The sequence below is a fragment of the Phyllobates terribilis genome, unplaced genomic scaffold (assembly GCF_046119375.1).
Source record: "Phyllobates terribilis strain yellow unplaced genomic scaffold, ASM4611937v1 Scaffold_11__3_contigs__length_659146591, whole genome shotgun sequence".
In the NCBI taxonomy this organism is placed as follows: Eukaryota; Metazoa; Chordata; class Amphibia; order Anura; family Dendrobatidae; genus Phyllobates; species Phyllobates terribilis.
The window spans coordinates 154257029-154281644 of record NW_027362771.1 but is presented as its reverse complement, the minus strand read 5'-3'; the positions used below and the strand labels follow the sequence as shown (position 1 = coordinate 154281644).

The following is a 24616-nucleotide window of genomic DNA, read 5'->3' as shown; positions in this document are numbered from 1 at the left end:
GCCAGGTATTTAAAACTCTGTTTTCTCCATCACACGGATCACAAAAATAATTCGCTCCAAACTCAGTTATTTTTAGTGAGCGTGGAAGATACTGTCCTCCATTTAAAATGGGTAAGACACGTTGCAAGGGACGGGGAACTGGACGTGATGGTAATGATGCATGCAGAGGCCGAGGACAAGGCCGTGGGCAAGCCGAAATTGTGCCACAACAAACACCCACATCTTCTCGCTTGACCTTCCTGTCCCAATTTCTAGGGGACCGCAGCACACCACTATTGAACCCAGAGCAGTGTCAAAAGGTTGTTGGTTGGATAGCGAATAATGCTTCCAGTCACTTAGCCACCACTACCACCACTCTGTCTTCCACACGGTAAAGTCTCAGTAGCTGTGAGTCTGGACCGCATATTCCTCACCCTGATCCTTCTTGCTCCCACCATGCCGAGTACCCAGAGACAACTGATCTCACACTTGGACACTCTGAAGAGCTGTTCACTTTTCCATTTAGAGATTCGGGCCTCTCGCCCGGTCCACTTGAAGCGGGGCAAGAGGAGATCGCGTGTAGTGATGCCCAAATATTTGAGCAGCCAAGGTCACACAAAGGCAACGGTGGGAAAGTGTCACAAGAGGTGGACGATGATGAGACACAATTGCCAGAAAGTCAGGAGGAGGACCAGGGTGCGGAAGTGGAAGACGAGGTGGTGGATGATATAGTAACTGACTCAACCTGACAGGAGGACATGTAGAGCGACGACAGAAGCCCACAGGGGGAGGGAGGCAGAGCACCCCAACAGGCAGGAAGAAGCAGTGTGGTGGCCGCAGACAGAAGGCAAGCAACCGTTCCCCGTAACACCAACACGAAGGAAGTTGCCAGTACAACTGTTAGGTCTTCCCGAGTCTGGTTGTTTTTTAAAGACTCTGCCGATAACCCCAAAAAGGCCATTTGCACCACCTGCCAGGCTAGCATCAGCAGGGGTGGCAAAACGACCAGCCTGACCAACACCAGCATGATCAGGCACATGGCAGCAAAGCACCCGACTTTGTGGACCGAACCCCAGGGTCCAGGAACAGTGTCTGCAGGTGGCACCATTGCTTCTTATGCTGTTGTGCATGCAAGCTAATCCCCTGTCCATGCGAAGATGCCTCCTGCCCTGCACCTGTCGTTGCACACTCTCAAGTAGCAGCATCAGGAAGCATGTCCATGTCCTTGTCCCAGCGCAGCATTCAGTTGTCCATACCCCAGTCCTTGGAACGCAAGCGCAAATATGCAACCAACGCTCCACAGGCCACACTACTAAATTCTCACATTTCACGACTGCTTGCGTTCGAAATGTTGCCTTTTAGGCTCGTGGAGACGGAAGCATTCCGAAACCTGATGGTGGTGGCCATCCCTCAGTACTCGGTCCCCAGCTGCAACTATTTCTCCCGGTGTGCCGTCCCCGCATTACACAAGCACGTGTCCCAAAACATTAGCCGTGCTCTCAACAACGCAGTTACCCGTAAAGTCCACCTAACCTCGGACACGTGGACAAGTGCTTGTAGGCAGGGACGGTACATCTCGCTGACAGCACACTGGGTTAACATAGTGGAAGCCGAGACCCAGTTGGACCATGGGACGGAACACGTCCTCCCGACGCCAAGGATTGCGGGCCCTAGGTCAGTCAGGGTTGCCACCACGGTCTACAGCTCCTGCACCTCATCCTCCTCAGCCTCCTCCTCCTCTTCAGCCTCCATCTCTGAAATGACCACATCAGTCACAAGCTGGAAGCACTGCAGCACTGCCTCGGCCAAGCGGCAACAGGCTATGCTGAAGCTAATATGCTTAGGTGAAAAACCGCACAATGCTGAAGAGTTGTGGACAGCTCTGAAAGAGCAGGCAGATCTGTGGCTCACACCGCTGAACCTACAGCCAGGCATGGTCGTGTGTGACAATGGTCGGAATCTGGTGGCGGCTCTGAGGCAAGGCGAGCTCACACACGTACGATGCCTGGCTCATGTGCTTAACACAGCTACAGCTTTCGCTGCCCTTGCAGTGTTTCAGCAGCGTATGCAGCTTCTGGCTCACAGACTGGTGTGTGTTGTCCCCACGCGTTGGAACTCTACACTGCAGATGTTGGAAGGATTTTTGAGAAGAAGAGGGCAGTTGTTGAGTACCAGCATCAACAAGGCCGTCAGTATTCAGTTCAGACTCCACACATAAGACCTCAGGAGTAGACATGGATGTCAGACATATGTACCATCCTCCAAAACTTTGAGGACTCCACCAAGATGGTGAGCGGCGATGATGCCATAATTAGCATCACCATCCCGCTTCTCTGTCTTCTGAAACGATCTCTGCTCACAATCAAAGAGGATGCATTGCAGGCGGAGCACGATGAGATGGAGCAAGGAACCATACAGGGTGATTACACACAGCCAAGCCTCATTTCATCGGAACGTGGATTGGGCGACAATGAGGAAGAGGAGGAGGAGGAGGAAGGACAGGAGCTAGATTCATGCACTATAGATGGTACTACCTGCACAGCTGTCATACCGTCTGTTCAGCGTGGATGGCCAGAGGACAAAGAGGATGAGGAGGAGGAGGAAAGCATGGTCAGTCATCCTCTTGGTGAGGACACAAAAGTCTTGCCTGTTAGTAGTCTGGCACGCATGGCTGAGTTTATGATACGCTGCCTTTCCCATGACCCTCGCGTTCTCAAAATTTTGGGTGACAGTCATTACTGGTTGGTGACACTTCTAGACCCACGCTACAAGGAGAACTTTATATCTCTTATTCCTGAGGCGGACAGGTGTACAAAAATGGGGCAGTACCAGAAGGCCCTTGTTGCGGAACTATTAAAAAAATTCCCATCTGAAAACGCTGGCGGCAGAGGGCACACTTCGTTGGACAACCAAGGAGTACAGGCGAGAGAGACACAACTTCAATCCAGCAGAGGCAGGGGAACACTGTCAAAGTTCTGGGAGAGTTTTCTCAGACCCTCCCATCGCACAGGCCCTGAGGCGCGGGGCACTCTCACAAGGAGTGCAAAGTTTGGGAAGATGCTGAGGGAGTACCTTGCTGACCGTACCAATGTCCTCCGTGATTTCTCTGTTTACTGAGACCCTCCTCTATGTCTCTTCAAAGGGGTATTGGGTTGCGTCCAAATTTTTGGCAGCCCTTGCAGTCACTGCATTCGCAATAACAGTATAAGAGACCCACTTGTTAATAATGGGAACAACAAAGCATAGCTGGCTGATGGCTCTCTAACAATAGCTAGGGCCGACTGCTGGCCTTTTAAGAACAATAAGGGCCGTCTGATGTCCCTATAAAAATAGACTTTATGACTTTCAGGGTCCCTCCATCATAAATAAAACAGGATGTGTCTGATGATGTGTCACACACCACATTGCCAGATAAGGTTGTAAAATGTTAAAATTACATTTTCTGGTGAATGCATTTGTCTTAAAAAATAATGTTAAAAAAACAAAACAATAGGATCTTTCTTTAGTATAAAAAACAGCGTCACCAATTTAACCTCAATGTAATCACATTGTTCAGCTCATCCACCTCCTCCTCCATCTCCGAAATTACCACATCAGTCACAAGCTGACAGCACTGCAGCACTGACTTGGCCAAGCGGCAACAGGCTGTGCTGAAGATAACATGCTTAATGCTTAATTGACAAACCGTCCAGCGCTGCAGAGTTGTTGAAAGTTGTAACACAGCAGCCTGATCTGTGGCTCTCACCGCTGAACATACAGCCAGGCATGGTCGTGTGTGACAATGGGCGGAACCTGGTGACGGAGAAATGACAGCCTGGGTAGATACGGTTTCCCTCCATGCCAGTCCTTTCACCGTGCTAAAGAATATGGCTGTGGTGAAATATAACTCCAACTGAGAAGCAGTTTCAGATTGAAAAACATTGTGCCCACCAGAGGATTTGATTCTGAGGGCTAACCTTTCTCCCCCCGCTCAAGAGCCCCATAGCAGCTACAAAGTTAGCGCTATCATGAACTCTCCTGAGGTAGAAGCCAAGGCACACCAGAGGATTCTCTGGTGGGACCATCCAACCCTGACGAGAAGCAGTCCAGGCTAAGAAAAGTGTGTGGGAAGGTTCCTGGACACTCTATGGCTGCTTTTTTACTGAGGAGGAAACACACACAAACACGGGGAGAACATACAAAGTCCTTGCAGATGTTGTCCTTGCTGGGATTTGAACCCAGGATCCCAGCGCTGCAAGGCTTCAGTGCTAACCACTGATCCAATGTGCTGCCGTTCATCCTCTAATATCTAACAGGCTGCAGAAACTTGTACCTACTGCCACTCTATCTTCAGCTTCTTTGTGAGAAAATGTATTTAGGCAGCCACTCAGTCTGCCAAATAAAATTCCTGAGAAGGAATTTGGGGATGGCTTCGCTACTGGTACTATGGGCAGTGCTAATACCATGGCGTCGTACCATAGTTTGCTGGAAATATTCCAGGGTGGTAGGAGGCAAGCAAATTCCCACAGAAAAGTACCAGCAGTAATGTTCAGGCCACTTTTCAAGTGCAAGCAGCTTTAGAGGATTTCCTGGGAGAAATGACATGCAGGGTAGATACGATTTCCCTCTATGCCAGTCCTTTCACAGAGCTAAATACAACTCTTAGCAAAAAAAGTTGTGGACTGGCTCCGTACCGTCCCTGGCCACATTCACCTGTCCACGTGTTTGTGGTTAGGCTGTCCTTTCCAGTAAGTGCACTGGGGAGGGCACGGGTAATGTTGTGGAACCCATGCTTGTGGAAGGCGGAGGCGATACCGGGAAATATAGTGGCGGCTGAGGACCGAGTATGGACACCCGGACGCCGGTGGCATGAGGTTGTGAAAAGCTTCCGCCTCCATGAGCCTAAAAGGCCACATTTCAAGTGCAAGCAGCTGTCAAAAATTTGGCAGTGTAGTATTGCAGCCTGTGGGTGGGTGGCTGCCTGCATACTTGCGCTTGCATTCCAAGGAATGGGGTAGGGGCAAATGAACGCTGCAGTGGGACAAGGACGTGGACGGTGATTGTTGCAAGTCTGCAATGACAGGTGCATGGCAGGATGTATCTTCGCATGCGCCAAGGATCACTTATGATGGGCACACTTTTAGGCAGTGACCTGGGAGTCAGAGATGCTTCCAGAGGTCTTCCCCATGCTGTTCCCATGTCTTTTCAGCACTGCATGCATGTGTCTGATGATGTGTCACATACCACATGGCCAGATAAGGTTGTAAAATGTTAAAATGACATTTCCTGGTGAATGCATTTGTCTTGGTTGAAAGCAATGCAAAAGTGCAAAAACGCATCAAAAACAGTACGTGTGAACATAGCTCAAGGTCTGGAGGAGTATTTTTGGTTTTGGTTAATTATTTTGCCTTATATACAAGTCATTACCCTGGAAAAGATGTTCCTTAATATATTTCCTAGGAAAATCCATTTTGTTTTTGTATGCTTTATTGTGAATCCGTAAAAGTGGCGTAATACTCTGACAAAGTTGTTGACAGCAGTGACCTGGGAGTCAGAGATGCTTCCAGGGGTCTTCCCCATGCTGTTCCCATGTCATTTGAGCACTGTTCCCGTTGATTTTGGCAATTTTTAGGCCCTCTGCAGACCGCCGGGGGAGCCGCCTGAAAAATACTCGAGTTTCCCTTAGACTTACAGTACATTGGGCTCGTTGCTTGGGTCGAGCACCCGAGTATTCCAATTTGCTCGACCCGAGCAACGAGTACTCGAGCATTTTAGTGCTCGCTCATCACTAGTAAATAGTTTAGGTGCTTCTTTTTAACAGTGGGTTTTAGATATGGTATCTCATGGATATGTTTTAATTGTATTTGTCTACTTTCCCAGATTCATGCTCTTTCTATGTGACGCTGCCTTACATCTCTTTTATAACCATACATGAAATTTGAACCTATCCTCGGTGTTATGTCAAGACTCCGAAGACATACTTGAAAGTGGACCTCCTTACTGTATGGACTCGTTAGTAATGTGGCTATTATAACTGCCTTTGTGGACTTCTTTATGGTCCGGTCTGTTTTGCTGTACAAGTCCGTTGATATGATTGATATATATTTTGGCAGCTTCTGTTTGTATATTTAGATCGGTCCAGTAAAGTTAAGAACAGAATTTGTTGATTGGGACAGGTTCATGCTATTGTTGGTAGTATGCGGGACAGTGCAGTGAGCTATAGTCAAAACTAACGACGTATTGCTTTATTGCATGACCGGACTGACTATACCGCCCTGCATATGTGATTTTGTTTAATATATTACCTGCTATTATTATTATTTGTATTATATTATGACTTATTAGTGCTTTATGGCTGAGGCTTTTGTACCTGTAACGTGTCCAGATGGGGTTATCTTTCTGTATGGCTATTTTGGTTATTCCGTGATGTGGTCTAGATGGCGCCCATGGCTGAGGTGGGCTGGCCACCCATCTCAGCCAGGTATGTGCGCCCCCTGACATCACCGCGGATACCACCGGCCTATTCATGTCTCAGCATAGGTCTTCTCCATGACGGCATGGACGCGCTCTGTTCGTCCGCTGCCGTGCTCTTCAAGCATCGTGTGCGGTGCAGGGTTGCCGTGGCAATGGGATAGATGACGTCTCATTGTGTGCGGTGTGCTCGGGCCCGCTCTGCCGCTGGGGGGCACGGCATCATGAATAGCAGCACGCCGATTGGTTTTATACCGCTGCTCATCACTATATATTCACCCACTTCCTGAATGTTAGCCACACCTCCTGAAGAAGCCATGCAGGGGAAACGCGTGTCAGAGCGCAATATTCTCTCTCTCCAGGCCTCCCACATCGCTGACACCATGTCGCAAGGTAAACACTATTTCACCAACGTTATTTGTAACTTTGAAGCGTGATCACCTGCGACAGCCATATTAAACATGCTCATATACCAGTCCAGCAAGGACTTTACGGGATCAGTGATCTTATAGGGATTATTGTCCTGACACTTTGACCATTGTGTCCCGATTAGCCATTATTACCCCAATTAACGTGGGACGTGACAGCTACCCACCCTGAACCTATTCCTCTGATTCTTGTAAATTGGGGGGTATTTGACTAGCGAATACAGGTTATACATACACTACCGTTCAAAAGTTTGTGGTCATCCAGACAATTTTGTGTTTTCCATGAAAACTCATACTTTTATTTATCAAATGAGTTGCAAAATGAATAGAAAATATAGTCCAGACATTGACAAGGTTAGAAACAATGATTTTTATTTGAAAGAATAATTTTCTCCTTCAAACTTTGCTTTCGTCAAAGAATGCTCCCTATGCAGCAATTCCAGCATTGCAGATCCTTGGCATTCTAGCTGTTAATTTGCTGAGGTAATCTGGAGAAATTTCCCCCCATGCTTCCTGAAGCCCCTCCCACAAGTTGGATTGGCTTGATGGGCACTTTTTGCGTACCATACGGTCAAGCTGCTCCCACAGCAGCTCAATGGGGTTGAGATCTGGTGACTGCGCTGGCCACTCCATTACAGATAGAATACCAGCTGCCTGCTTCTTCCCTAAATAGTTCATGCATAATTTGGAGGTGTGCTTTGGGTCATTGTCCTGATGTAGGATGAAATTGGCTCCAATCGAGCGCTGTCCACAGGGTATGGCATGGCGTTGCAAAATGGAGTGATAGCCTTCCTTATTCAAAATCCCATTTACCTTGTACAAATCTCCCACTTTACCAGCATCAAAGCAACCCCAGACCATCACATTACCTCCACCATGCTTGACAGATGGCGTCAGGTACTCTTCCAGCATCTTTTCAGTTGTTCTGCTTCTCACAAATGTTCTTCTGTGTGATCCATATACCTCAAACTTTGATTCGTCTGTCCATAAAACTTTTTTCCAATCTTCCTCTGTCCAATGTCTGTGTTCTTTTGCACATATTAATCTTTTCCTTTTATTAGCCAGTCTCAGATATGGCTTTTCCTTTACTACTTTGCCCTGAAGGCCAGCATCCCGGAGTCACCTCTTCACTGTAGACGTTGACACTGGCGTTTTGGGTGTACTATTTAATGAAGCTGCCATTTGAGGAGCTGTGAGGCGTCGATTTCTCAAACTAGAGACTCTAATGTACTTGTCTTGTTGCTCAGTTGTGCAGCGGGTCCTCCCACTTCTCTTTCTACTCTGGTTAGAGCCTGTTTGTGCTCCCCTCTGAAGGGAGTAGTACACACCGTTGTAGGAAATCTTCAGTTTCTTGGCAATTTCTCGCATGGAATAGCTTTCATTTCTAAGAACAAGAATAGACTGTCGAGTTTCACATGAAAGTTCTCTTTTTCTGGCCATTTTGAGAGTTTCATAGAAACAAACAAATGTAATGCTCCACATTCTCAATCAGCCAAACCGTTTTCAGCTGGGCTAACATACTTGTGCAAGGGTTTTCTAGGGTTTTCTAAACATCCATTAGCCTTCTTACACAGTTAGCAAACACAATGTACCATTAAAACACTGGAGTGGTGGTTGTTGGAAATGGGCCTCTATACACCTATGTAGATATTGCAATAAAAACAAGACGTTTGCTGCTAGAATAGTCATTTACCACATTAACAATGTATAGAGTGTATTTCTGATTAATTTAATGTTAGCTTCATTGGAAAAAATTGTGCTTTTCTTTCACAAATAATGAAATTTCTAAATGACCCCAAACTTTTGAACGGTAGTGTACATATACAGTACAGACCAAAAGTTTGGAGACACCTTCTCATTTAAAGATTTTTCTGCATTTTCATGACTTTGAAAATTGCACTTTCACACTGAAGGCATCAAAACTATGAATTAACACATGTGGAATTATATACTTAATAAAAAAGTGTAAAACAACTGAAAGTATGTCTTATATTCTTGGTTCTTCAAAGTAGCCACCTTTTGCTTTGATGACTGCTTTGCACACTCTTGGCATTCTCTTGATGAGCTTCAAGAGGTAGTCACCGGAAATGGTTTTCACTTCACAGGTGTGCCCTGTCAGGTTTAATAAGTGGGACTTCTTGCCTTATAAATGGGGTTGGGACCATCAGTTGTGTTGTGCAGAAGTCAGTTGGATACACAGCTGATAGTCCTACTGAATAGACTGTTAGAATTAGTATTATGGCAAGAAAAAAGCAGCTAAGTAAAGAAAAACGAGTGCCCACCATTACTTTAAGAAATGAAGGTCAGTCAGTCCGAAAAATTGGGCAAACTTTGAAAGTGTCCCCAAGTGCATTTGCAAAAACCATGAAGCGCTACAAAGAAACTGGCTCACATGAGGACCGCCCCAGGAAAGGAAGACCAAGAGTCACCTCTGCTTCTGAGGATAAGTTTATCCGAGTCACCAGCCTCAGAAATCACAGGTTAACAGCAGCTCAGATTAGAGACCAGGTCAATGCCACACACAGATTTAGCAGCAGACACATCTCTTCAACAACTGTTAAGAGGAGACTTTGTGCAGCAGGCCTTCATGGTAAAATAGCTGCTAGGAAACCACTGCTAAGGACAGGCAACAAGCAGAGGAGACTTGTTTGGGCTAAAGAACACAAGGAATAGACATTAGACCAGTGGAAATCTGTGCTTTTGTCTGATGAGTCCAAATTTGAGATCTTTGGTTCCAACCACCGTGTCTTTGTGCGACGCAGAAAAGGTGAATAGATGGACTCTACATGCCTGGTTCCCACCGTGAAGCATGGAGGAGGAGGTGTGGTGGTGTGGGGGTGCTTTGCTGGTGACACTGTTTGGGATTTATTCAAAATTGAAGGCATACTGAACCAGCATGGCTATCACAGTATCTTGCAGCGGCATGCTATTCCATCCGGTTTGCGTTTAGTTGGACCATCATTTATTTTTCAATAGGACAATGACCCCAAACACACCTCCAGGCTGTGTAAGGGCTATTTGACCAAGAAGGAGAGTGATGGGGTGCTACGCCAGATGACCTGGCCTCCACAGTCACCAGACCTGAACCCAATCGAGATGGTTTGGGGTGAGCTGGACCGCAGAGTGAAGGCAAAAGGGCCAACAAGTGCTAAGCATCTCTGGGAACTCCTTCAAGATTGTTGGAAGACCATTTCCGGTGACTACCTCTTGAAGCTCATCAAGAGAATGCCAAGAGTGTGCAAAGCAGTCATCAAAGCAAAAGGTGGCTACTTTGAAGAACCTAGAATATAAGACATATTTTCAGTTGTTTCACACTTTTTTGTTAAGTATATAATTCCACATGTGTTAATTCATAGTTTTGATGCCTTCAGTGTGAATGTACAATTTTCATAGTCATGAAAATACAGAAAAATCTTTAAATGAGAAGGTGTGTCCAAACTTTTGGTCTGTACTGTATACTTAGGGGCCCTAGCTCTGTATTTTAGAATTAGAGGTCCCTAGCTACTGTATATGGTCTGCCATCCTTTATTGCTGGATATATTTACAGCTTCTGGTTTTATTTCAAACCAGAATATGAGTATTTCTAAATATAGGCGTTCATTGTGGGAGAACCTATGAGGGATCATGTCTCTTTTCTCAGGTGCTTTCAACATTTCCTGTTGTTCCTAGTCATATTTCTCATCTACTGCCACTAGTTTTGTGATATTTTGTATCGTTGCACTTTTTTGCTGTTTTTGTATAATAAACTTCTATTTTTATCAACTGTTCTTTTCCCCTATTTCTTTATGGGAGTTCTGCAACTGCACCACTGCACCATTCTATGAGATACATGAGGTTTATATTGGCAGATATTTCCTTTTTTTTGTTAGGTCTATAATGCATTGTTAGGGTATGTGCACACGATGCAGAAATGAAGCAGAAAATTTCTGCATCATTTCTGCATCTCCCTGGCAGAAAAAACGCATGCAGATTGTGCATGCGTTTTTCCTGCGGAATACATGCGGATTCACATGCGTTTCCACATGCAGATTGACAAGCGCTTTCCAGGCGATTTTAGCATCACCTGGAAAGTGCTTGACAACTAGGTCACACTATATAAATCCATGCAAAAAGCATGGATTTATATAGTGTGACCCGAGAGAATGGTAAAAATAAAAAATACATGTATACTTTACCCTCTGATGGCCCGCGCTGTCCTGCTCAATCCGTTCTCCCGGCTGCCGGCAACTTTGAATTGAAAGACCTGCCGACGTCAGTGACGCGCCCCCTGGGCCAGTGCTGTTTGGGGATACCCGGAACCGGATCAGATGGGGGTTGTAGTCTCCGAGTGGCGGCGACCCGGTCCGTGCCCAGGGTGTCAAACTCAGTGTGTGGCAGTCTTGATAGATGTTATTGATGTTCTTAGTGTCGACTACGCCACCCGTTGATTTGCGGTCAAAAGGCCGCCGCTGCAGAAGGGTCCGCTGAGGCTGGTGGTGTGTGTGCAGCTGTGATAGTATAACCCCCAACGGGAGGGGTATAGCCTCAGGGGGTCAGATGTAGAGGATGGTGGTTGTGCAGGTGCAGGAGAGCTAAGCAAGAAGACTCAGAGTCGGGCTGTGTAGTTCAGGGGTTTTTACTTACGGGTGTTCTTATGGTCACTCTGGCCTGAAGCGACCACCCGAGCCGTGCTGCGTCCACCAGGTCCTGGACTCGGCCAACCCCCCAAGTAATTCTGGAGCGTGGTCCTGAGCTCCTGTCTGACTTTCCCTCTCTTCTGGCCGTTCTCACTAGGGATCCACTTATGTCCGGCTCCCTCGGGTCTCTTGGTGGGTGCACCTCTTCTGGGTTCCCTGACCCTATACTTGGTATGCCCTCCTAGTGGATTTAGTGAGGGTCGTGGCAGATCCTGCCCACGACCTTCGGTCTCTGGCTGAGGATTAGTGGCCTCCACCAGCTTGGGATCCGGTACCCTGGGTGCCAACCCTTCACCCTGCTGTTTGTATTCTGGGGTCTTGGGGTTCCTTCTTCTTCTGTCTGGGTCCTTCTGACTCCTCTCTCTCTCTCTCAGACTTGGCCTTGGAGCTGGGCCCAGCCGGAACCACAACTCCCTGCCAGCCCTTCTGGCTGAGCTTCTCTGCTCTGCTCCTCTGACTCTACAAAGGCTGACTCACTCTACAAAAGACCCTGTCCTAAGATGGTGCCCACCTTATATACTCCCTCTATGTGTGAGCTCAGGTGACCAGCACCCAATGAGCTCCTAGCCTTACCCAGACTGCTCCCCCTATCTGCCCCTACACTACTGGGATGTTCCACCCCCCTCCCACTCCAGCCAGGGACAGACGCTGTCGTACCTGCACATAAACTGGTGGGAGTACCGTCGATCTGTCCCCCGGAAATGGGATGTATGTAGTGCATGCAGCCTACTAGCTCAGTTCCACACTCCATCCTTACCCGGGAGTGGAATACCACACCTCTGGCTTGAGGTGTAATACCCCTGTAGCAGCCGAATCCTCAGGGTGCTACATTCCCCCCTGGTAAATCACAGCACGTCCTCGGGCTGTAAAAGAATAAAAACATCCACAAACATACTTTTTTTTTTTCATAAAACATAAACATATAAAACATCATATATTATCAGCATAAACTTTTCATATAAAGCTTTTCATAAATAACACTCTTGTTCCTCCGGCCACGGTGCAACTTGTGACCGGGTAAAGTGCGACAGTCTCTTGTAGTAAAAACAACAGTTTCCTATAAAACCGGTAGGGGGCGCCTTAGAAAGCGCAACTATATACAAGGGAAGGTGGCCGCTCTCAGTCCTCGACCAGTGGGGAAAAGGGATGACTGCTCACAGTCCTCAGCCTGTGGGGAGATGGGACACACTGGAACAGTTCACACTTGTCCCAACGGGGACCTTATTTTAAGTTAGCAGCATGGCATATACCCTGACGGGTAACTATGTACAGTCTCTTTACCGTACTTTAATGACGGCGTACTCCTGCTCCTCCTTCAGACCCGTCCGGGTCCTCTTGCTCCTCTTCACACCGTAGCTCCTCCTCCGTCAGCCGGTGTACATGGAGGGCGTAGGGTCCTTTGGCACACTTGTGCCGGGTGAACGTGACCTCGTCCCCTACATATAGGTCACGACCTCTGTGTCCCTCCGGCAGATGGGACTCCACGTCTCTGCGGGTGACAAAGACGTCGCCGGGGGTGTGATGATCCCTGATGAAACCCCAACCGTGCTGCAGTTGGAATTTAATTACAGTCCCGGTGGCACGGGGTCCGTGGGCTGCACGGGGGTTCCTCCTGGTCCGGCTCTTCTGCTCTGCACTCTGTTCCTGCAGCCGCTGCTCTCGGACCCGCCTCTCTCTTCGCTCCCGGTCAAAGACCTCTAACTGCTGCCGGCAGCACTCCGCACGCTCAGCTGCGGCTGCCCGAGTCTCTTGGGTGAATCCCATGAGGTCTCCTCCGGTGGGGTCCCACGCAAACTGCGCTTCCTCCAACGAGAGTGGGGTGATCTTAACGGGCTTCGGAACCGGAATCAGGGGCTCATCTAGGGGTCTTTCTTTCCGGAGTCGGGGATGGTGGAACTCCGGTGGCCACACAAAGGGCTGCCCATCCGGGCACGTGTGCTGGGCAAACAAGTCTTCACCCAGGTGCGGCACGGTGGACGTTGAGGGCGCGGTGGTGGTAGCGGCGCCCGGGTTCACTAGGCCTTGCGACCAGGCTTGGGGCACCCTGAAGGTAAAGGGCACCGTGAAGACGGCGGCGCCCGGGGTTACTTGGCCCAGCGACCAGGCCGGTGGCTCAGTGGAGGTAGAGGGCGCTGTTGGAACTGCGGCGCCCGGGGGTACTAGACCTTGCGACCAGGCCGGTGGTGTTTCCTGCTTTGCCGCGCTCAGGGTTGAGGCGCGTGACGTCACAGGGGTCGCGGCCGCGGCTTCTGCTTGAGGCCTTGTCTGGAGCGGTGACGATGCAGCGACGGGCACGGCAGGGGGAATTTCGGGCTCTGCGACGGGGAGCTGGGGCAGGCACGCGGTTTCTCGGCTCGGGGTAGGGACGTCCCCTTTACCTGCCTCCATCTGTCCAGCTCCCTTCTCGGCGCCGTCTCCGGCCTTCACTCCTCCTGCACCATTCTCAGAGGCGGTCTGTCTCCTCGTCTCGGGTGGCGTGCTTCGCTGGCGGGTTCTTGCCTGCAGGGCCATCTCTCGGCTCCACTCCGTCAGCGTCTCTCGCTGCACCTGGGCCATCCTCCATGCGAGGCGCTCCAGCGCGGTCTGTGCACACTCCCGGTCTCGGGGGAGCTGTGCCAGGATCTCCACTAAGCCTAGTGGGGTTGTTGCTTGCAGCAGGCTCCTGACCACAGGGTCGGTGCTGCCTGACTCTCCTTCCATCTCCGGGTGCGACTTCTCCGGAGTCCTCTCCAGACTTCTTGTCTCCGGGTGCGCTCTCTCCAGACTCCTCCAGGCTGCACTCATCTTCGCTCTCTTGTTCTGTCTCCACCCACATTGAAGGTGGTCCCGGGGCAACTTTGTGATTGTCAGTTCCAGGGGCAGTTCTCTCACGCTGATGGACATCTCCAGCACCACAGTCTCTGTTGGTGGGGGCGGTTTCCGCTTTTGGCACCATTCCTTGACCTGGCCCACGATGGGAGGTGACCTCTTGCCACCCTCTGGCACGCCCATAATGGCGTCCGCTCTTCCAAGGCGGGAAATCTTCTGGAAATGGCGGGAATCGTCTCCCAGTGGCGGGAAACTCCGTGGATGGCGGGAAAAAGCTGCAGATGGCGGGCAACCGGCGGGAAACGATCCGTGATGGCGTCCCATGGCGGGGACCCTCTGGAACCGGCGGGAGACTTCTTCTTAAGGTAAATTTGAACTTCTCTTCAGGCACGCAGTACCCGGTGGTTGTGGGCACGAAATCCTGCCGACTACGCCAAAGTTGACGCGCCCCCTGGGCCAGTGCTGTTTGGGGATACCCGGAACCGGATCAGATGGGGGTTGTAGTCTCCGAGTGGCGGCGACCCGGTCCGTGCCCAGGGTGTCAAACTCAGTGTGTGGCAGTCTTGATAGATGTTATTGATGTTCTTAGTGTCGACTACGCCACCCGTTGATTTGCGGTCAAAAGGCCGCCGCTGCAGAAGGGTCCGCTGAGGCTGGTGGTGTGTGTGCAGCTGTGATAGTATAACCCCCAATGGGAGGGGTATAGCCTCAGGGGGTCAGATGTAGAGGATGGTGGTTGTGCAGGTGCAGGAGAGCTAAGCAAGAAGACTCAGAGTCGGGCTGTGTAGTTCAGGGGTTTTTACTTACGGGTGTTCTTATGGTCACTCTGGCCTGAAGCGACCACCCGAGCCGTGCTGCGTCCACCAGGTCCTGGACTCGGCCAACCCCCCAAGTAATTCTGGAGCGTGGTCCTGAGCTCCTGTCTGACTTTCCCTCTCTTCTGGCCGTTCTCACTAGGGATCCACTTATGTCCGGCTCCCTCGGGTCTCTTGGTGGGTGCACCTCTTCTGGGTTCCCTGACCCTATACTTGGTATGCCCTCCTAGTGGATTTAGTGAGGGTCGTGGCAGATCCTGCCCACGACCTCCGGTCTCTGGCTGAGGATTAGTGGCCTCCACCAGCTTGGGATCCGGTACGCTGGGTGCCAACCCTTCACCCTGCTGTTTGTATTCTGGGGTCTTGGGGTTCCTTCTTCTTCTGTCTGGGTCCTTCTGACTCCTCTCTCTCTCTCTCAGACTTGGCCTTGGAGCTGGGCCCAGCCGGAACCACAACTCCCTGCCAGCCCTTCTGGCTGAGCTTCTCTGCTCTGCTCCTCTGACTCTACAAAGGCTGACTCACTCTACAAAAGACCCTGTCCTAAGATGGTGCCCACCTTATATACTCCCTCTATGTGTGAGCTCAGGTGACCAGCACCCAATGAGCTCCTAGCCTTACCCAGACTGCTCCCCCTATCTGCCCCTACACTACTGGGATGTTCCACCCCCCTCCCACTCCAGCCAGGGACAGACGCTGTCGTACCTGCACATAAACTGGTGGGAGTACCGTCGATCTGTCCCCCGGAAATGGGATGTATGTAGTGCATGCAGCCTACTAGCTCAGTTCCACACTCCATCCTTACCCGGGAGTGGAATACCACACCTCTGGCTTGAGGTGTAATACCCCTGTAGCAGCCGAATCCTCAGGGTGCTACATCAGCGTCACGTGACCCGTCACATGACTCTGACGTCAGCGCAGGTCCTTCAACTCACTGCAAGTGCCGGGAACCAAGCAGGAGCGCTGCGCGGGCCGAAAGATGGTAAGTATATATATATTTTTTATTTTATTCTTGTTTTACAGCTTTTTTAATGGTACCTGGGTGTGGATGAGACTCTCCTCTCCTCCACACCCGGGTACCATCCGCACATTAGAACGCACCAATTACGCAAGCACAGATGTAGTCTTGCGGAATTGGCGCGTTCTAATGCAAGTCAATTGCGGCGAAAACGCCGCGTTTATGCAAAATTAATTGACATGCTGCGGATTTTTGAGCGCAGCGTTTACGCTGCTGAAAAATCCGCATCATGGGCACAGCACATGCGGATTTCAATTGGGGAACATTGCTGCCCTTCTACCATGCGTTTTTAATGCGTTTCCGCGGTGTTTACGCAAATGCAAAAACGCCGCGGAAATGCATTAAATACGCATCGTGTGAACTCAGCCTTACTTGTTTCTCCATACAGAAGGCATCTTGAAGCTGTCATCACCAACATAGGATTTTGTACAAAGTATTAAATAAATTTCAGTAAGCGTGTTCAATATTTTTTTCCCTGTGTTATTTCTCATTATTACACATAACTTAATTTATGGACTGCTATGGTTTGATTTCTTTGCGCGTGTGGAATGGATGGGTTGATACTGAAATCTGGTGAGAATTTCGTGTCAATAGCACCTTTAGAAATATATGACAATTGGTGACATGTTCAATACTTATTTCACCCATTGCGAACAGGTGGTTGGTTGGATGGCAGATAATACTTCCAGTATGTTTCCCAGCACCACTCTGTCTTCCAAACGTTCCATCTCACTAGTCAAGAGTCTGGACAACACCTTGGCGAGTCCCAGGAGATAAGTGATTCAACACTCGGACATTCCAAGGAGCTGTTGCAAATGGTGTGCAAAGCTTAGCAATGTAAAATATAGTGTATTCTTAAATGAAAAATTTATATAACTGACCCATATATCATTTATAACATTTCTCAATGTTTACCTGGTTGTCCTATCTGGACAGGTTCATTTACACAAGCTTACTGCTGGCACTAAACTCTCTGATCAGCAACTTGTTTACTGATGAGTAGTGATGAGCGAGTATGTTTTGTTAACCCTTTCAACTAGTATACTCGGCTGAGCACCGAGTATTTATAGCATGCTCGGGTTTTAAGTTTTCGTCGCTCCGTGAACATGATTTTCAACTGTTTGACAGATTTAATACATGTAAGGAATGCTGGAAAAACAGGCATTCCTCACATGTATTAAATCTGTCAAACAGTCACAAATCATGTTCATGGAGCGACGAAAACTTAAAGCCTGAGCATGCTATAAATACTCGGTGCTCAGCCGAGTATACTCGGTGAAAGGGTTAACAAAACATACTGATCAGCAGTCATTTGATAGCCTGTTTAAACAGGCAGACTCCTCTTAATGATGCACACTGAACAATCTATAATAGATCGTTAACTTTACACAGATTGCCATTGTTCTCGGCAGCACATGCCCTGTTTATACAGAATAATGCGCTGCTAAGAAATATGATCTTTTGTGCAACACAAAAGATTATTTCACCCAACAAACAAGTGTTTTGCTCATTTATCAGCTGATCGGCAGCCTGTTTAGATGGTAAGATTATTCCTAGGAATGCTCTATAATCTTAAAGTGTAAAGGAACCCTTAGAATGAAGACACCCCAGCAATCATCTCATATGAGACCCATTGTGATGAAATCTATATCCTTTAATCAGGCAGATTATATGGGCTACTACAAGAACAAGGACATGCTCCCAGTTTACTTACTATATAGGCCCTGATTGATGATCTTGGTGAACCCTGTAAAGGCTTTCATTGCTTATGTTGCACCCCAGGGGTCCGGTTGCCACAGTGGCTTTGCCTCCCTAAAAAGAGGTAATGCCATGCCTGGAAGCAAGCAGGGATCCCCTAGTCAGGGATACTAACCATGCAACACTTTCCTGGCTCCAGACCAGCAAGGGGAGTCCCCACCCCTTGGCAACTGGGATCTGGGGGCGGGGTTAGTGAGTCTTAGTGTCAGGAGTTGAGTTTAGGACTTCAAAGCGACAAGAGCTAGGGACCGGAGCTGAGGTAGCTCGTCCTAGCTAGAGAAACACAGAGGACCGGACACCGGAGTCCGAGGCTGTGGGGCACTGAAGGCCCAGCAGCAGATACCGTAGGGCAGGAGACTGCAGGTCTCCTGGCCCCATCAGACGCCCAGAGGCTCAGCAGCACAGAGGGACCAGCACCGCCGCGTTGGAGTGACGCGCCAGCAAGGTCCGAGCTGCCTGCCATACGGGTGAGGACAGAACGTTACACTCAGGGACGTGGGCTATAGCACAGCTACAGGCAGCAAAGCCAAAGAGTATAGTGAGAAGGGGAGGCCTACAACTTCACCTGGCAAGGAGGACTCAATGTTTGCTTCCAGGCTGACCAGACTCTTATCTCTAGCCAGTACCCAAATCCAGGCTTGCCTAATTGTCATCAGTAAAGACCCTGGGACTGCACTATACTGACTCTGTGGTTATTACTGCACTACGACACCCTGCACAACCACCAACATCCACACCCTGCCCTGAAGCTAACTCTTCCTGTGGGGAGTCATAACATCCTTGCTGCAATACCACCAGCTTCAGAGGACTGTTCTGCAGCGGCGGCCCCCCCCCTCCCCCTTTAGCCGCATTCCACAGGTGGCGTAGTCGGACTCTTTAATAAAACCTATACATATAATTTCCCTTGGATTGACCACCCTGGGTCACGGACCGGGTCACCGCCACTGTGACTACAACCCCCAGCATCTACTGGCCCGGCACCGGGTACCCCACGGCCCAGGGGGCACGTCACGTACATGCCTGCTTGTTTATGCAGCTTGTCATTGCGCATAGAAAATAGTACCAGTTTGTCTTGACAAGGGGGCAAAGTGCATATGTTAACAAACTGAGGATATGAAGATCAATCAGTGATCATTTTACTATTGTACTGCTGAAATTATGGATATTTTTAAGGTTTTTTTTGAAGGGGAACTCACCACCTCTCGTGGCAGCCTGTTCCACTCATTAATCACCCTAACTGTCAAAAAGTTTTTTCTAATATCTAATCTGTGTCTCCTCCCATTTAGTTTCATCCCATTGCTTCTAGTCTTTCCTTGTGCAAATGAGAATAAAGATGATCCTTCTACAATGTGACAGCCCTTGACATATTTGTAGACAGCTATTAAGTCTCCTCTCAGTCTTCTTTTTTGCAAGCTAAACATTCCCAAATCCTGCAACCGTTCCTCATAGGACATGGTTTGCAGACCAGTCACCATTCTGGTCGCTCTTCTCTGAACTTGCTCCAGTTTGTCTATGTCTTTTTTAAAATGTGGTGCCCAAAACTGTACACAGTATTCCAGATGAGGTCTGACCAAAGAGGAGTAAAGACCGATAATGACTTCACGTGATCTAGACTGTATGCTTCTGTTAATACATCCCAGAATTGTATTTGCCTTTTTTGCTGCTGCATCACACTGTTGACTCATGTTCAGTCTATGATCTATTAGTATACCTAAGTCTTTTTCACATGTACTGTTGCTTACCTCTATTCCTCCCATTCTGTATATGCTTTTTTCATTTTTATTGCCCAGATGTAGTACTTTGCATTTTTCCCTGTTAAAAACCATTCTGTTGGTTGCTGCCCACTGCTCCAGTTTATTTAGGTCTTTTTGAATCCTCTCTCTCTCTTCTCTAGTATTAGCTATCCCTCCTAGCTTTGTGTCATCAGCAAATTTAATCAGCTTACCCTCAATTCCTTCATTTAAATCATTGATAAACATGTTGAACAATACAGGTCCCAGGATGGAGCCCTGTGGTACCCCACTTGAGACATTCATCCAGCTGGATGTGAAGCCATTTACAACCACCCTTTGAGTCCGATCACTAAGCCAGTTATGAATCCACCTAACAGTTGCCTGGTCCATTGCATACTTGGTCATTTTTTCAATAAGGATGGTTTGAGATACTTTGTCAAATGCTTTGCTGAAGTCAAGATATACTATATCTACAGCATTTCCCTGATCCACCCAGTCAGTGATTCTGTCATAGAAGGAAATTAAGTTAGTCTGACATGACTTGTTAGTTACAAACCCATGCTGACTCTGGTTAATCACTTCATTCTTATCCATGTACTTACATACATGTTGTTTAATAATTTGTTCAAAGATCTTTCCTGGTATAGAAGTCAGACTCACCGGCCTATAGTTCCCTGGGTCCACCTTCTTCCCCTTTTTGAAGATAGGAACAACATTTGCTCTTCTCCAGTCTTCTGGGACTTCTCCTGTTCTCCAAGAATTTTCAAAGATTATGGAGAGTGGTTCTAAAATTTCTTCTACGATCTCCTTCAGTACTCTGGGGTGTAATTCATCTGGACCTAGAGACTTGAACTCATTTATGTTAGCTAAATATTCCCTCACAATCTTTCTGTTTACAGATAACTTGGATTCCTCTATTCCTTTAAAAGGACAGTGAAGATCAGTTGATGTTACATTTTCTTTCTGAGAGAAAACAGATGCAAAATAGGAATTAAAAAGTTTGGCCTTCTCAACATCCTCTCTTACCATTTCTCCATTTTCATCCTGTAAAAATCCTATAGCATCTTTGACTTTTCTTCTACTTTTGACATACCCCCAAAATCCTTTTTTATTGCTTTTGACATCTCTTGCAAGCCTTAATTCATTGTCAGCTTTAGCTAACCTGATACGTGCCCTACAGGATCTGCAGACTGCATTATAATCTTCTTTAGATATGCCTCCCTCTTTCCATTTAATAAACATTTCTTTCTTTCTTTTTAGCATGTGTTTAAGTTCTGTGTTCATCCATCCTGGTTTCCTTAAAAGCTTCCCATTCTTCCTACTTTTCGGGATTGTTAACGATTGTGCTTTGAGAATCTCATTTTTAAAAATTTCCCATCCTTCCTGGACATTTTTGTCCTTAAGGACATCCAGCCATTGGATCCCTCCTATTCTCTTTCTGAGTCTCTTAAAATCTGCCTTTTTAAAATCTAACCTTGAAGTTTGAGTCTTCACATGTCTTCCTCCTCTAGTTATCCAAAATTCTATAATAGCATGATCGCTGCCTCCTAGGGTCCCAGCCACCTTTACCTCCTCAACCATTTCCTCCCTGTTTATAAGGATTAGATTCAAAGTAGCAGATCCCCTTGTTTTCTCCCCTACCTTTTGGAAGATAAAGTTGTCAGCAAGAGAGGATAAGAATTTGCTTGACCTGTTAGTTTTACTTGAGAGAGATGCAAATGCAAAGTGCATCAAGGCCAAATGAATGATGTTTTGTCAATAACTAAACATTGACATGAAGGTGAAATATTGACAGTAATGAGAATTGTGGCTCACCCAGTATGCTGTCATACCACACTCCCTGAAAGGTATCAATTAATTTGATGATATATGCAAATGATGATCTTTACTTTGTTGAACTTATAATTAATAAAATTGAAATTCAGAAATGCAGCCTTCAGAATATATCTTTACAACAACTATATATGTCTTTAAAGTCATTGAGTTTATATTTCTGAACCCAAGCATATGAGAAATACAATCAGGTAGTTAAATAATATAAAACACTTTAACCTATTATGTCACATTTATACTGGGATGTAGATGTGATAAAATGAAAATTTCACCAAATTTACATACACACATACATATGTGTGACTGGAAGAAATAAATGAAGAAGCTGCTGCAGAACCCCAGGAAGGAAAAGGCTTCTACATAGGTGAGTATAACGTGCTGTGTGTGTCTGTCTATGTATCTATCCCACATCTATCTATCTATCTATCTATCTATCTATCTATCTATCTATCTATCTATCTATCTATCTATCTATCTATCTATCTATCTATCTATCTATCTCATATCTATGTATATCTGTCTATTATCCCTGTGGTTCACAATATTGACAGTCCAGCATAATTCATATCCTATAGGGCAGCTGAGCTATCACTCATTGGAAGCCTCAGCGTGATACATTACTTACTGCTTTCTCCAGATCACTAGGTAATGGTTCAAGGTGGAAATAAAAGCCATTCTATCAATGTAATGTGTAGCGCCGGTGTCCCTGCCCTCTGCTAGGCAGGGACGCTGTTCCCCTCACCTCTCTGCTCCGTGCCCGGCGTGCTCCTCCCGCTCTGCTGGCAGCGTGCGCTCCTTCCCGGCCACTGTGCTTAGGGCGCGCGCGCGCGCTCTCCCTCCCTCTTAAAGGGGCCGCGCGCGCCGTCCTAAGGAGTCCCCGGCCAATGGCCGGAGGACTTCACCATATATAAGGCACCTCCTCCAAAATGGAGGTGCCCGAGCAATGTTGTTGCACTGTTCACTACTCAGCTTCAGCCCTCAGGTCCCGTTGCCAGTTACCTGCCAGATACCTGCCAGATTCCTGCCAGCTTGCTGTCTTATTCCTGCCTGATATTCTGCTACCTGCCTGCTAGCCTGAGGTCCGACGGTCTGCTTTACTACTCCTGTCAGTCTGTCTAAGGACCAGCTTGCCCGCTTACCTGGGAGCGCACATCAACTACCTGCCTGCTTGCCTGAGGTCCGACGGTCTGCCTTCCAACTCTTGTCAGTCTGTCTATGGACCAGCTTGCCCGCTCACCTGGGAGCGCACATCTGCTACCTGCCTGCTAGCCTACCTGGAGACTCTGCCGTCACGTGCTGTGACCACCTGCCTGTCCAGAGACTCCTGCCCGCTCACCTGGGAGCGCTCATCTGCTGCCTGTCTGCTAGCCTACCTGGAGGCTCTGCCGTCACGTGCTGTGACCACCCGCCTGTCCAGAGACTTCTGCCCGCTCACCTGGGAGCGCTCATCTGCCGCCTGTCTGTTGGTCTTCCTGGAGGCTCCGCCGTCACATGCTGTGACCACCCGTTTATCCAGAGACTCTCGCCTGCTCACCTGGGAGCTCACGTCTACCATCAGCCGCCACAGGTCGTACCAACCCTTTACCCAGAGACTGCCCCGGTCACTTGCCGTGACCATCTGCCCGTTCACCCAGAGACTGCCCCGGTCACTTGCCGTGACCATCTGCCCGTTCACCCAGAGACTGCCCCGGTCACTTGCCGTGACCATCTGCCCGTTCACCCAGAGACTGCCCCGGTCACTTGCCGTGACCATCTGCCCGTTCACCCAGAGACTGCCCCGGTCACTTGCCGTGACCATCTGCCCGTTCACCCAGAGACTGCCCCGGTCACTTGCCGTGACCTCCTGCCCGTTCTTCCAGAGACTGTCCCGGTCACCTGCTGTGACTGCCTGTCTGGTCGCCACCCGCTCCCTTACAAGGACCGCCCCCTTGTATAGTAGCTCAGAGGTTCCGCCTCCCAGACCCGTTACAGTTTGCTCGGGCCATGGAACCCGGTGGCACCCAAGCTCCCTCGCTCTCGGACCTGTGTCATGAACTGTCACCTGCGGAATGTCAATTCTCGCCTGGACACTCTGACTGCTCCGCCAGCAACCTCCGCCAGTGCCATGACTCGCAATCCGGCAGCTCCGCTGTCCACTAATACCATGGTATCCTACCCCGGACCCCGGCTTTCTGCACCTCCTCGCTTCGGAGGCGACTCCGCCCAGGCTCGGGGCTTCATAAATCAGTGCACCCTGCACTTTGAACTCCTGTCCCACCAGTTTAACTCCGACCGGGCCAAAATTGCCTTCATCATGTCCCATCTCACCGGGGAGGCCCTGGCCTGGCTAAATCCTCTATGGGAGAGAGGAGACCCCCTGGTGTCCGACTTGCCTGCCTTTCTCATGGCTTTCCGGAAAGTCTTCGACGAACCCGGACGGAAGACCTCATCCGCATCATCACTGCTACGCCTCCGTCAGGGAAGTCTCACCGTGGGCCAATATGCCATACGGTTCCGTACCCTTGCCTCGGAGCTGGCCTGGGATAACGACGCTCTGGTATCCGTCTTCTGGGAGGGTCTGTCCGGCCGTATTAAAGATGAACTTGCCGGTCGGGACATTCCTACCACTCTCGATGACCTAATAACTCTTGCCACCCGGATTGACTTACGGTTCCAGGAGCGTGCCAAAGAGGTCACCCGTGAGAGGAGGTTTCCACGTCTAGCTCCTACTTTTCAGAAATCCGTCTCTCCCCAGGTACACTCTCCTGAGCCTATGCAGGTCGACCAGACCAAGATGGTCAAAACCCGTCAGGACTTACGCTGTGCCGAGGGGAGCTGCTTCTACTGTGGCAGTAAGGAGCACCGGATCCGTGCCTGCCCGGAGAGGTCGGGAAACGCCTGTGTCTAGGTTCGCTCAGAGAGGTCGACCTAGACAAGAATAAATCCTCTCCATCTCTGCTGCTGTCAGTCTCAATCGTCTGCGGGGAGAACCGTTATTTCGAACTAGCCCAACTTGACTCTGGAGCAGCCGGGAATCTTATTTCACAGTCCCTGGTAGAGAAATACCGCATCCCCACCAAACCTCTGGCTGTACCCTTGTCTGTTGCTGCCGTGGATGGGGGTCTCTTACCACGTCCCATCC

The 24616-nt window shown here is 48.7% G+C and overlaps 1 long non-coding RNA gene across 2 annotated transcripts in view; it reads right to left on the bottom strand.

Moving 5' to 3' along the window:
* The window catches only part of LOC141165042 (uncharacterized), a 101216-nt gene that overhangs the window by 49582 nt on the left and 27018 nt on the right, over positions 1-24616 (bottom strand). For both annotated transcript variants that reach the window (XR_012251038.1, XR_012251037.1), the window contains one exon: positions 20323-20625. This is a non-coding gene — a long non-coding RNA (uncharacterized lncRNA). The remainder of the gene's footprint in view (positions 1-20322; positions 20626-24616) is intronic.